Here is a 12,781-nt window from a genome sequence, read left to right on the forward strand (position 1 = left end):
TTGGTGCTTATGGTGACAATGCATGATATGTATGAGACCCAGGCTGGCACAATACTTTTTAAAGGGGAACATGTGGCTGTGTTTATTATGGGGGCACTCTGAAAATAGGTGCTATGTGAAAGTGAATGTGCAGTGTGTGGAAGTGGGAGTTACTTTCTTCCCGTCTCAAGAACGAAATGAGTCTGACACACAGAACCAGGGGCGGATTGGCCATAGACCTTACAGGGAAATTTCCCGGTAGGCCAATGCTCAGGGGGCCGCCTTTGCCCTCCTCACAGCCGGCCAGTGGACGTTTTTGGGGATGTATTTTATGCTGCTGGCAGTATTTTGTGATGGACTGTGGTATCTGGCTCTGTTGGGGTGGCATAATGTGCCACAATATGGTATTCCTGGCCCTGCCTTCATCAATTTGGACCCAACTACAAAACGGGGCCCCTTTTAGTATTTTTTCCAGGGCCTATTTAAGTTTCCAGTCCGCCCCTGCACATAACTACCATCCCAATGCATTTTGAACCACGTTACCTCCTCACAGGTACTCCTGCTATGGATCTTTTATCTGTGGTCCAGCCGGAGGAGGCTCAAACATGTATGGCCTACTTAAAGGGGTTGTTTGAGATAAAAAAAAAAATAATATAGTAACAAGCAGGAAAGGTGTTATAATAATAGATGTTATACTTACCAGTAGTCGTCCCCTCTGCTCTAGGGCCGCTGCTCTGTTCTTCCTGGCCAGACTTCCTTTACATGAGTTCAGCAGTGTCAAGCCTGCATAAGGCGTGAGACTGCTTCAGTCAATCACTGGTCTCAGGACACTAATGCCATATACTGCTGAAGCCAGTGGTTGGCTGCAGTGCACAAGACATTATCACGGCAGCCAAGAACAAGTAGTTATGGCTGCAGTAGAGGGAAGGATTGCCCAGGGGCACTGGAGTAGAGGAGGTGTAAACTGGGGCGTAGTATTCGTTAAATTGACACGGCATATTAAGTAAAGAGTTGCAGAAGATACGGTATCTTGATTTTCAATAGCTTTTGTTGGATTGTCAATTTAACATTTTCTGCAAGTATTTATTTAAAGCACTGTCACGTTAGAAAATGTCACAGCTTGTGTAGCTTTTGTTTTTGCTTTTTTAACAGTTTTCCTGCCTTTGACCTATTTTTAAAATTCGGACAAAACCTTTTATGCCACTGCTCCCCAACCAGTGGCTGTTGCAAAACTCCAACTACCATTACGCCCGGAAAGTCTGCAGCTATCAACACATAATGGGAGTTGTAGTTTTGCAAAAGCTGGAAAGCCACAGGTTGGAGATTACTGCTTTAAACCAAGAGGATCATTTGCATATCTTATGCACAGCTTTAGGTTGGCCTGTAGCTTGAGTATTTTTTTATTTTACCATTTCAATATTTAAAAGGGTTGTCTCACATCAGCATTTATCATGTAGAGAAAGTTACTACAAGGAACTTACTAATGTATTGTGATTGTCCATATTGCCTCCTTTGCTGGCTTGATTCATTTTAACATTGCATTATACACCTCATGTTTTCATAGTTACGTCCAACCTGCAACCTAGCAGCAGTAGTGGCCGGTCTTGCACACTATAGGGAAAAAGCTCCGGCCTCTCTGGTGGACGGAATTGAGGGAGTGCTTTTCCTATAGTGTACAAGCACTACCACTACTAATAGACTGCAGGGTGTTTGTAACCCTTGGAAACGAGCAGTGTATAATATGATGGAAAAATTAATCCAGCCAGCAAAGGAGGCAATATGGACAATCACAATACATTAGTAAGTGACTTGTATTTACTTTAAATGGCACTTGCTGAAGTGAGACAACCCCTTTAACTTTTGACTTTTCACATTACAGAAAGTAACAGCATATTGCTAGACTATGCCATCACTTTCTGATCGGTAGGTTCTGACCACAGCTATATTATGAAGTCATAGGCACTGCCTGAATATTAGTGTCACGACAGAGGGTAGGGATAAGTGCAGCCCTAAACTCCAGCCCACCTCTGTCCCTGCCTACTTGCACGGCCCGTCCTAACCGATGGCGTACAACTTGGCGGCAGTCCCTCGCTTAGATATGTGCAGGGGCCTAAGAAGATAACAGAAGGACCGTAACAGAGTCAGACAAGCCAAAGTCAAAGCCAGGAGGTCACGCAGGTACACAGGGAGCAATCCGATAACGAAGTCAGAACACAATCCGGAGTCTGAAGCCAAGAGGTCACGTCAATTCCAGGGAGGTCACAAGGTCGAGGTCAAAAACAGAGCCGTGGTCCAGAACACACAGAAGGCACAATATGAAACTGCTGGTGAGGGTAGCAAGACCATTCTCAGGCAACCTGTGGCCAGCAGGCTGCTTGTTTAAATAGCAGAACAAGTGGGTCACATGACGTGGCCAGCGTCACGTGACCCAAGTCCAGCCCAAACGATCTGAGCGCAAATAAATTGTGATCGGTGCTCAGCACCTCTTTCAGCTAGGAGGATGCCGACTCCTGCTCCTGTGCAGATGCGGGATGCCGGTTCCCCGTTACAGTACCCCCCCCTTCCACGAGGGGCCACCTGACCCATAATTACTGGAGCAGGTTTTTCCGGGTGTGTAAGATGGAATCTTCTCACCAGCCTAGTAGCATGCATCTTACTAGCCAGCACCCAAGACCTCTCCTCAGGACCAAAGCCCTTCCAATGGACCAAATATTGCAGAGAGTTCCGGATGCGCTTCTTCCTTGCGGCGCTGCCGGAATCCCGCATCTGTGCAGGAGCGAGGACGCGGCCTGCGTCCTAGTCTCCATAGGGACCAGGGGGCGGAGAGGACCCGGCCGCACACGCCTCCTCAGCGCGGCCGGGTCCTCCCTGCCCCCTGTCCCCGGCTCCCGTTACAATTAGACTTTTTTTGTGAAACAACATTATATGCAAATACTGTTGGTATCAAATGCTCATCTAATAGTCCCACACTGTCAGTATAATACCACCTTCCAATATACAGGTATTTTTTGGGAGAGCACTTCTTATGATGCTGTTTAGGTTGGGACATTCCTGGCAATTACAAGGTACACTCTTAGGGCTCTTTCACACATCCATGTCCATGACGACACCCGTGACATGATGGTTAGTGGTCCATCCGTTAAGATGTCTGTGAAAAATCAGTTTTTGGTCTGTGTGTCCGTTTTTTTTACCTCCATGTGTAACCCGTATTCTACAGACACTTCTAGGCTGAAAATTAATTTCAAGAGCATCTCCTACCAATGATCCATGAAAACCATGGATTATAGTATACGCAAGGAATCTGTAATCATGGATAAGAATAAGGCATGATCCCATGGTATCACCATGGGCCCATGGTCGGTGGAAAACCACTGTTATGTGAATGCACTCATTAGTCAATAGAGGTGTAAGAGCTCCTGGGAGACCACGGACAGCACACGTCCAAGATTCACTGACATGTAAAAGAGGCCTTATGACATTTTATTTTTTATGGAAGGGGGATCTAATGGTGTTTAAAGAGACACTCTACCAGTATTGCTTATGGAAGGGCACTTGACTGGTATTGGGACACTAAGCAGGATTTATAAAGGGGATCACATGGTGAGAATACAGAAATACAGATTAACTACATATAGTGGCATAAAAATGTTTGGACACCCCTGGTCAAAATTATTGTGAACACTTAAAGCAAGTTAAAGATAAAATGATCTCCAAAAGTCATAAAGTTAAAGATTACATATTCCCTTTGTACAGGGTGGTCCGTGAAAGAGTAGCTCGCCGCCAGCAATAGTATGACAAGACGAATAAGTTAGTGGATTGTTTTCTTTTAATTACCCACAAGCCACAAAATATGCGAAAAGTGGTCTCCGTTCACGTCTGTGCATCTTTGGGCAGGTCGGATTATGCTGAAGAGTTGCAAGCAGTATCAGCCAACATAATCAGTCATAATAATTCTGAGGAGTGTTTAGGATCATTATCTGTTTGTAGAAGCCATCCATTCTTCTCTCTACCTGTGAAATGTTCTCCATGCCATTGGCTACAACACAACCCCCAAAGCATGATTGATCCACCGCCATGCTTAATGGTTGGAGAGGTGTTCTTCTCATGAAATTCTGTGCCCTTTTTTCTCCAAACATAACTTTGCTCACTGTGGCCAAAGAGTTCTAACATCATCGGTCCACAGGACTTGTTTCCAGAATGCATCAGGCTTGTTTAGATGTTCTTTTGCAAACTTCTGACGCTGAATTTTGTGGGTAGGACGCAGGAGAGGTTTTCTTCTGATGACTCTTTCAGGAAGGTCATATTTGTTTAGATGTTACTGAACAGTAGAACAATGTACCACAACTTCAGAGTCTGCTAAATCTTCCTGAAGGTCTTTTGCAGTCAAGTGGGGGTTCTGATTTCCATTTCTAGCAATCATACGAGCAGCTGTCTCTGAAATTTTTCTTGGTGTTCCAAACGTTCTCTTGACCTCCATTGCTCCTGTTAACTGCCATTTCTTAATTACATTTTGAACTGAGGAAATGGCAACCTGAAAACGCTTTGCTATCTTCTTATAGCCTTCTCCTGCTTTGTAGGCCTCAAACATTTTCATTTTCAGAGTGTTAAGCAGCTGCTTAGAAGAATCCATGGCTGCTGTTTTTTTTGGGGATAAGGTTAGAGGAGTCTGGGTATTTACAAAGCTTTGAAATTTGCATCACCTGGCCTTTCCTAACGGTGATTGTGAACAAACCTTAACCCTAACAGGCTATTTAAGGTCTGAGACCTCGGTCAAATGTATCTGAGCGCTCAAATCTCATACATTTACTACCAGCCTCACTTCTAGGGGCTCAAGAATGAAGGAATCTAGATTACATGTCATCTGCACAAACCAAATTTGCTGCTCCTTCCTATCTGTGCTGATCATTTATAATCCTGCAACAGTGGGTGCTGAGCTCTCAGAAGTGCTTCCGATAATAAATCTACATTTGTAAACAGGGACTCTACCTTGACAGAATAAAAATAAATGCCCCATGAAGTGTCACCCCCAGCACCTGGCCATGGGTGCTTAGCAGTATATAATACTCTGGGTCTGACTGTTAGGACCCAAGTGACGAAACGTTTATCAGTCACGTGGCCTAGACGCAGCTCAGCCCCATAGAAGTGAATGGGGCTGAGCTGCGATACCAAACACAGCTGCTATACAATGTACGGCGCAGTGTTTTGTAAGCTGCGATAAGGCAACGGTGCTCACAGTGCCGGTGCTTTCTCAAATAGCTGGACGGCGGGTGTCCTGAGTGTCAGACCCCACTAATCAGATAGGTCATCATTATTTAAATCTCGGAAAACCCTTTAAAAGCACCAGTGGTTTTAACGGATAGTTGCTAGGAGATGCTTTGGCAGTTAATTTTCAGCCAAGCAGTTTACGTGGAATACACAAAAAATGGACATACGGACCAGACATGGATATTTCAGGAACATCTTCATGGAAGAATCATTGACCATCTTGTCATGGATGACATAGTGGACATGGACGCGTTAAAGAGGCCTTAGGGTACTTTCACACTAGCGTTTTTGCTTTTCGGTATTGAGTTCCGTCCTAGGGGCTCAATACTGGAAAAAAACTGATCAGTTTTATCCTAATGCATTCTGAATGGAGAGCATTCCGTTCAGTATGCATCAGGATGCATCAGTTCAGTCCCTCTTACGTTTTTTGTCCGGAGAAAATACCGCAGCTGCTGCAGTTTTCTCTCCGCCAAAAATCCTGAACACTTGCCGGAATGCCGGATCCGGCATTAATTTCCATTGAAATGCATTAATGCCGGATCCGGCCCCAAGTGTTCCGGCAAAACGGATCCGTTCTTTCCGTCCATGCATGTGCCGACCATTAAATCTGTGAAAAAAATAAATACCGGATTTGTTTTTCCGGATGACAATTGGAAAGACGGATCCGGTATTGCAATGCATTTGTGAGACGGATCCGCATCTGGATCCATCTCACAAATGCATCTGTTTGCGTCCAGATTGCCGGATCCAGCAAGCAACTGCCTGCCGGAATCCTCTGCCACAAGTGTGAAAGTACCCTAAGTCATACACTGCTACTGAGTACAGGAGGTTCACTACACTATAAACCTAACAATCTGCAATACATACAGTGGATATAAAAAGTCTATTACTTTGTTGAAGCACCTTTTGATTTTATTACAGCACTCAGTCTTTTTGGGTATGAGTCTATCAGCATGACACATTTTGACTTAGCAAGATTTGCCCACTCTTCTTTGCATAAACACTCCAAATATGTCAGATTGCGAGGGCATCTCCTGTGCACAGCCCTCTTCAGATCACCCCACAGATTTTCAATCAGATTCAGGTCTGGGCTCTGGCTGGGCCATTCCAAAACTTTAATCTTCTTCCCATTCTTTGTTGATTTGGATGTATGCTTTGGGTCGTTGTCATGCTGAAACATGAAGTTCCTCTTCATGTTCAGCTTTCTAGCAGAAGCCTGAAGGTTTTGTGCTAATATTGACTAGTATTTGGAACTGTTCATAATTCCCTCTAGCTTAACTAAGGCCCCAGTTCCAGCTGAAGAAAAACGGCCCCTTGGCATGATGCTGCCACCATCATGCTTCACTGTGGGGATGGTGTTCTTTTGGTGATGTGCAGTGTTGTTTTTGGGCCAAACATATCTTTTGGAATTATGGCCATTTATGGCCAAAGTTCAACCTTGGTTTCATCAGACCGGCGCATGCGCACTTCGCTCAACAAAGCCGCTGCCAGGAGTCCGCACGGGCGCATCAGGCTGAGCTGTAGAAGGCGGCGCTGAAGACATGTAAAGGCAGGGCTGGGCATCGGACGGCGAGGGGTGCGGCCGGGCACCCTGTATTAACGGACCTCCCCTTGGGCACCTTAAGTAAGTGATTGACAGGTTATTAAAACCTGTTTTTTGGGCAAATAGAGCCACAGTGAGGTTCAATTTAGAATCCAGCTTAGGATTCTTCTTATTAGTCTGGATATGAGCATATGTTTAGGTTAGAGGGGTTAAATCTGATGACAGAATTCGTTTAAAGGTGGAAAAAGTTCTGAAATGATTTATCTTTGTCTCATTTTTTTACATCACAGAAACCTGACAATTTAACAGGGGTGTGTAGACTTTTTATATCCTCTGTAGATGTTAAAAAAAAGTTAATGGGAACCTGTCAGCAAGATCATGCCGCGCTAACTGTGGGCAGAAAGATTCAGTGACAAGCTGCCTTAAGTTTTACACTAAAGCCCTGTGAGGTTTGTAGAAAAAAATGGCTTGTGGCAAGTGCTACATGCTCATTGACTCGCCAATGTCAGAGTGGTCGACCCCTCGACATCCTGCCTCAGCTGCACCAACACCAGTGCTCCTTTCCGGCGTGCCCCAGGGAGATTCCATAATGGAGGACGCACCCGCTTCATCGGGCCTGATGAGTGACATCCTGCCTGCACACCCCTCAGGCCCTCCAACGTTCAAAGGCCCTATATTGGCGACCTCTTTGAATCACCCCAGAGATATGACCTCACAGTCTGGGGACAGATCGCCCTCACAGGTAGAGCACTGGCGCACCCTCTCCCTTACTGCAAGGGACTTTATACCGGACTCTGGTTACAGGCCCCAAACAACGCCAGACTGGACCCCCCCCCCCGTCTACTCCCGCAATATTTCAGACCCCCACTTGCTCTGATGCCTCTGAGTCCCCATCTTCAGCCTCCTCCATGGGCAGCAGAAGATCTAAGCGTCCGAAATTAAAGAATACATGGACCCTCCTTAGTAACCTAACTACTAAACACGACATGGATGCCATGATATTACGGGTTGAATCCAAGCACGATCAGGCCATTGCGGCCTTCAAGACAGACCTGAGCAATATTTCTATTCAATTAAATACACAGGTGCAGGTCACTTCTGCATTGGAAGCTCGTCTTAATTCAGTGGAAGAAAATATGGCTTCACAGAGGGCCTTAAACAGACATATACTTCTGCAAGTGGACAACCAAGAAAATAGAGGTCGACGCAACAATATCAAACTACGCGGGATACCAGAAGAGGTGACTGCGTTTGAACTACATAAAGCTGTAACCTGTATCTTCAATACCCTCCTCTCCAGACCACCAGATGCAGTAATTGAACTGGACAGAGTACATAGGGTGTTGGGTCCGAGGCGCCTGAATAACCTGGCTCCTAGAGATGTCTTATGTAGGGTTCATTTTTTCAGGGAGAAAGAGGAGATTCTACAAAGGGCCTGGAGACAGGGTCCTACAATGTTCGCGGGGGCTCAGATCCAACTCCTGCCAGATGTCTCGAGGCGCACCCTGATAATGAGACATACTCTCAAACCTCTCCTACAATTGATCACTGAAGCTGGAGCCACACACCGGTGGGGACACCCTTTCCATCTTATTATCCGCAAAAATTGACTATCCTTTGCTTTACAGTCTCCAGACCAATCAGAGGATCTATCTTGATTCTTGTAAATCACCACTCTCTCCTTACCAGATTGGTTGGATATCCCAATTCTCATGCCTCAGACGGCCTTGCCTCCTATGCGCCCTTGTGACAGGTCTTTACGCAGACCCTCTCCAGAGATACAGAGTCCCACATGGAGATTGCACCAGCACCCGTGGACTGTGGCTGATTACTTCAGTTTTAAGTCAAGTAGTCCCCTCTAGAAAAGATCCCTGTACAGCTGGGAACTCCATAGCTAGATCGGGTATTTGGCTTACAAAGCTAACCTGTAGTGTTTTTTTCCTAAGTCCCTTCTTGTGTGTTGGTCTACCCATCCTCTTGTTCTTTCCTTGAACCCCCCCCCCCTTTTTTTTCTCTTTTCTCTCTCTTTCCCTTGCCAAATAGACTAGAATTATGTCTGCCATTAACTTTGCATCTATCAACGCCAATGGGTTGAATACACCAGAGAAAAGAGCCTCCATCCTCCGAGTCCTATGAAGTAAGAAGGTACGAATTGCATTCATACAGGAAACACACTTCCGCAAGGGAGTGCTTCTTCTCTTAAGATCACCCAGGTACCCAGACTCTTACCATAGCTGTTACTCAGTTTCGACATCAAGGGGAGTAAACATACTAATCTCTAGAACCACCCCTTGGGAAGTGATAGATACCCAGACAGATTATAATGGTAGATATCCATTTGTAAAAGGCCAACTCTATACTCTAGCGAATGTATATCTACCCAATACCAACCAATACAAGGCTTTAGCGGGTATCCTGTCGAAACTAGACAGTTTTGCAGAGGTTTTGCTCTTGGTCGGGGGGACTTAAATGTCGCCTTGGACCCTCTGGTGGACGTATCTTGAGGGGCCTCGCACCTGGCCTACTCTTATCTCCATCGTATCAAACGCCTTCTACAATCTCTCAGGACATCCATACGGTTCTCTCATGTTACTTTAAAGAAAACCAGGTGGATAACGCTTCTCCCCTCACAGTCTGGGCTGCTCACAAATGTGTGGTCAGGGGAGCGCTCATCAAGCATGGAGCCAGACGAAAGAAAGAGATAGAGAGCAGAGGAAATCTCCCAGCTTCTGGCTGAGGTCTCTCGTCTGGAGCTGGTTCACAAACAGTCACATGCCCAGGCTTCTCGCACAGCCTTGTTGATAGCCAGGGGGAAACTTAAGGGAAAACTAGACATACGCACCAAATCCCTGCTAAACAGGGGCAGACGACATTTTTTTTTGAATACGGTAACAAATGTAGTAGGACTCTAGCTCGATCACTGTGGGAACAGAGAGCGAGAAACTATGTCCCACTGATTGCCAATCCCAAGGGCCACAACCTAAATGATCCAGATAAGATAAGGGAAGATTTTGCCCAATACTACCAGTCCTTGTATAATCTCCCTTGCTCTACCTCAGCTAGCCTGTCCCTAACACTAGCCATGCGCAAATACCTATCTGACTCAAGTCTCCCGAAAATCCCATGAGGTGCTCTTGCGGATTTAGACAGGCCCATCTCGGAAGAGAAATTAACTGAAGCCTTAAAAACTATGCAACCCGGTAAAGCCCCTGGTCCGGACGGACTACCGGCATCTTATTATAAGAAATACTTACCTCTCCTACAGGTCCCGCTCACTAAGGCACTGAATGTAATAGCAACAGGGACTGCTCTAGAGATATGACTCACATATCACAGTCATACATAAAGAGGGAAAGGATCCAGCAGCCTGCGCAAGCTATCGCCCTATCTCATTGCTTAAAGGGTTTCTGTCATGGGAAATAACATAAAAAATTAACTTTAAAAAATCAGAGGCATTTAATATTTTGTTGGCAAGCTCTCTAGATTCCAATCTAGCGGCCTCTCTCTCTTTTCGATGGACGGTGGGAGCGGTCAAATATCTGGGAATATGGATTCCAAGAGACCTGAGAGAGGTCTATAGCAAGAATTGTGCCCCTCTGCTACTTTTGATTATGGGAGATCTCAATAAATGGTCGTAGAGCCTGTACACATGGTTTGGCTGATGTGCCATTTTTAAGATGAATGTTCTCCCTTGTCTGCTATATCTATTTCAGACACTCCCAGTAAAACTACCACCTAGCTTTTTGTTACAATCCACCGAGACCTCTTTAAATTCATTTGGGCGGGTCGGAGCCTGAGGCTGGCCCACTCTCTGCTCCATCTCCCAAAGGAGCGGGGGGGGCTGGGGATTCCAGATCTCCAAAAATATTATGCAGTTACCATGCTTCAGAGTGTTTTGGACTAGTGTCGCCACGCTCCTTTTAAGCAATGGGTGACCATTGAACAGTGCTGCTCACGGGCCCCTCCAGGTGATGGTGCAGACCCTGACAGCACTCTCCACCCACCCCACCATAGGCCCTACCCTCCTCCAATTTCAGAAATATGCTAACGTGAGCGGGATCTTGCCCACACCTTCCCCTTTATTTCCAGTCCTGGGACACCCGGAATACCCAGTTAGTTGTTGCTCGGGCACCTTTTTGCATTGGTGTTTAAGTAGAAAATATCGAGCTCCCTTCTTTAGAACAGCAGGGAGATGGCTTACACATTCTGAATTACTGGAGCTGTCGGACCCTTGTGCCCTGGGACAGTGGAGAGCTAGACAAATATCTGATTTTCTCTCCTCTGTCCCCTCGTCCCCGAGTTTCGACAGGCCTCTTACCCCTTTCTTACCATTTTTTACCTAAATGCCAATGCAAAAAGGGGCCCGAGGAACAACTGGTGTGTCCCAGGACTCAAAATAAAGGGGAATGTGTGGGCGAGATCCCGCTCACGTTAGCATATTTGTGAAATTGGAGGAGGGTAGGGCCTATGGTGGGGTGGGTGGAGAGTGCTGTCCGGGTCTGCACCATCACCCAAGGTAACAGCTCCAGAGGGGCCCGTGAGCAGCGCTGTTCAATAGTCACCCATAGGCTCAGGTGTATACCGACACTTCTTGTCTGAGTTCTATAAAAGCATTGGTAGTGCCTCATCCGGACTTCCGCCCTCCATATATTGACAAATGGAGCTCTGATCTTGGAGTGGACATTCCCCCCGACCAGTGGCCGAAACTGTATCATCTCGTGCCAAAATCCTCCATTGCTAGTAAATTCCAGGAAGCAAGTTACAAAATACTGTCTAGATGGTACTATGTTCTGACTCGTCTTCAGAAAATGTTTCCATCTGCATCTCCACTTGTCATGGCGGGGACAAGGGTAAAAAGGGATCAGCCTGGCCAAAAAGAGAAATAAGGGAGCAGGTCACCTCCTACAGCTTCCCTAATCCTCTCCCTGACTCCTCACCGTATGAGCGGACCCCGATGGTAGGACGACTCATACTCAGGATTCCTAGAGACCCTAAGTCGCCCTGGTAATCCCTCACCAAGGAGCAGGGAAGAGACGACCTGTTCATCCCAGTCATGGAGGAACAGGAGTCTCTATCTGAGGCCAGGCTGCAAGGAGAGGGTAACACATACAGCATAAGGAGATGGCAGGTAAGCGTAACCCATAACACACTTACCTGCCACAGAACCCCTGACTGGAACCCGTGCACTAGTGCTGCTGTCCACACCAACATTAAAGGACACAGCACACACCACAAACCACACAGGAACCCAGGACACCCATAGCTGCAATAAACATGAGAAAGGGGAATGTCTAGTAAACATGTTCGACACCAAAAACCACCAGACATGAAACACCAAACTAGACATACAAACACCCTGAACATAACCCACTCCATACAAATAGGGACAGGAAGGGAAGGAGACACAGGGATGACATTGATGACTACAAGGGTGGCCCTCACTGGACAGATGGAACATCCTGGACTGGAGCAGAGCTCCAGCACCAACCACAGCTGAAGTACCACTGACTCCAGCCAGGAAACCACAGAAGATATAAGCCAAGTGACCACACCCAGTCAGGGAGTTAACCCTTACAGCACCAGACAGAGGGAGGCTACAACTTAAAGGAGAAGTGCACACACAAGCATACCAAACACGTAACCACCGGCAACAGCATGCGTGGCAACCATGTCACGGCAATCACCCAGAAGGCCCAGACACTGCCACCGCATGCTCTCAAAGCAACACGTTGCCGCGGGCAACCGCAAGTGTGGCAACAGTGTCACAGTGTACACCATAGGCCGTGACACCACTATGCTGGCGTTGTAAATTGGCACAAGGCTCTCCGATCCACATTTTCTGGCATTGCAGTAAAATTAGGCCTTTCTGGAAGTCGGTACATAGGACCATAGCCTCATTCTTTTCCTTTCCCATACCAAACACCCCGAGCTTCTTTCTGTTACTCCTCTCGGACCTACCCAGCTGTTTGCTTAATAAATCAATCCTGCATTACC

This window comes from Bufo bufo, chromosome 11 (assembly GCF_905171765.1).
Source record: "Bufo bufo chromosome 11, aBufBuf1.1, whole genome shotgun sequence".
Taxonomy (NCBI): Eukaryota; Metazoa; Chordata; class Amphibia; order Anura; family Bufonidae; genus Bufo; species Bufo bufo.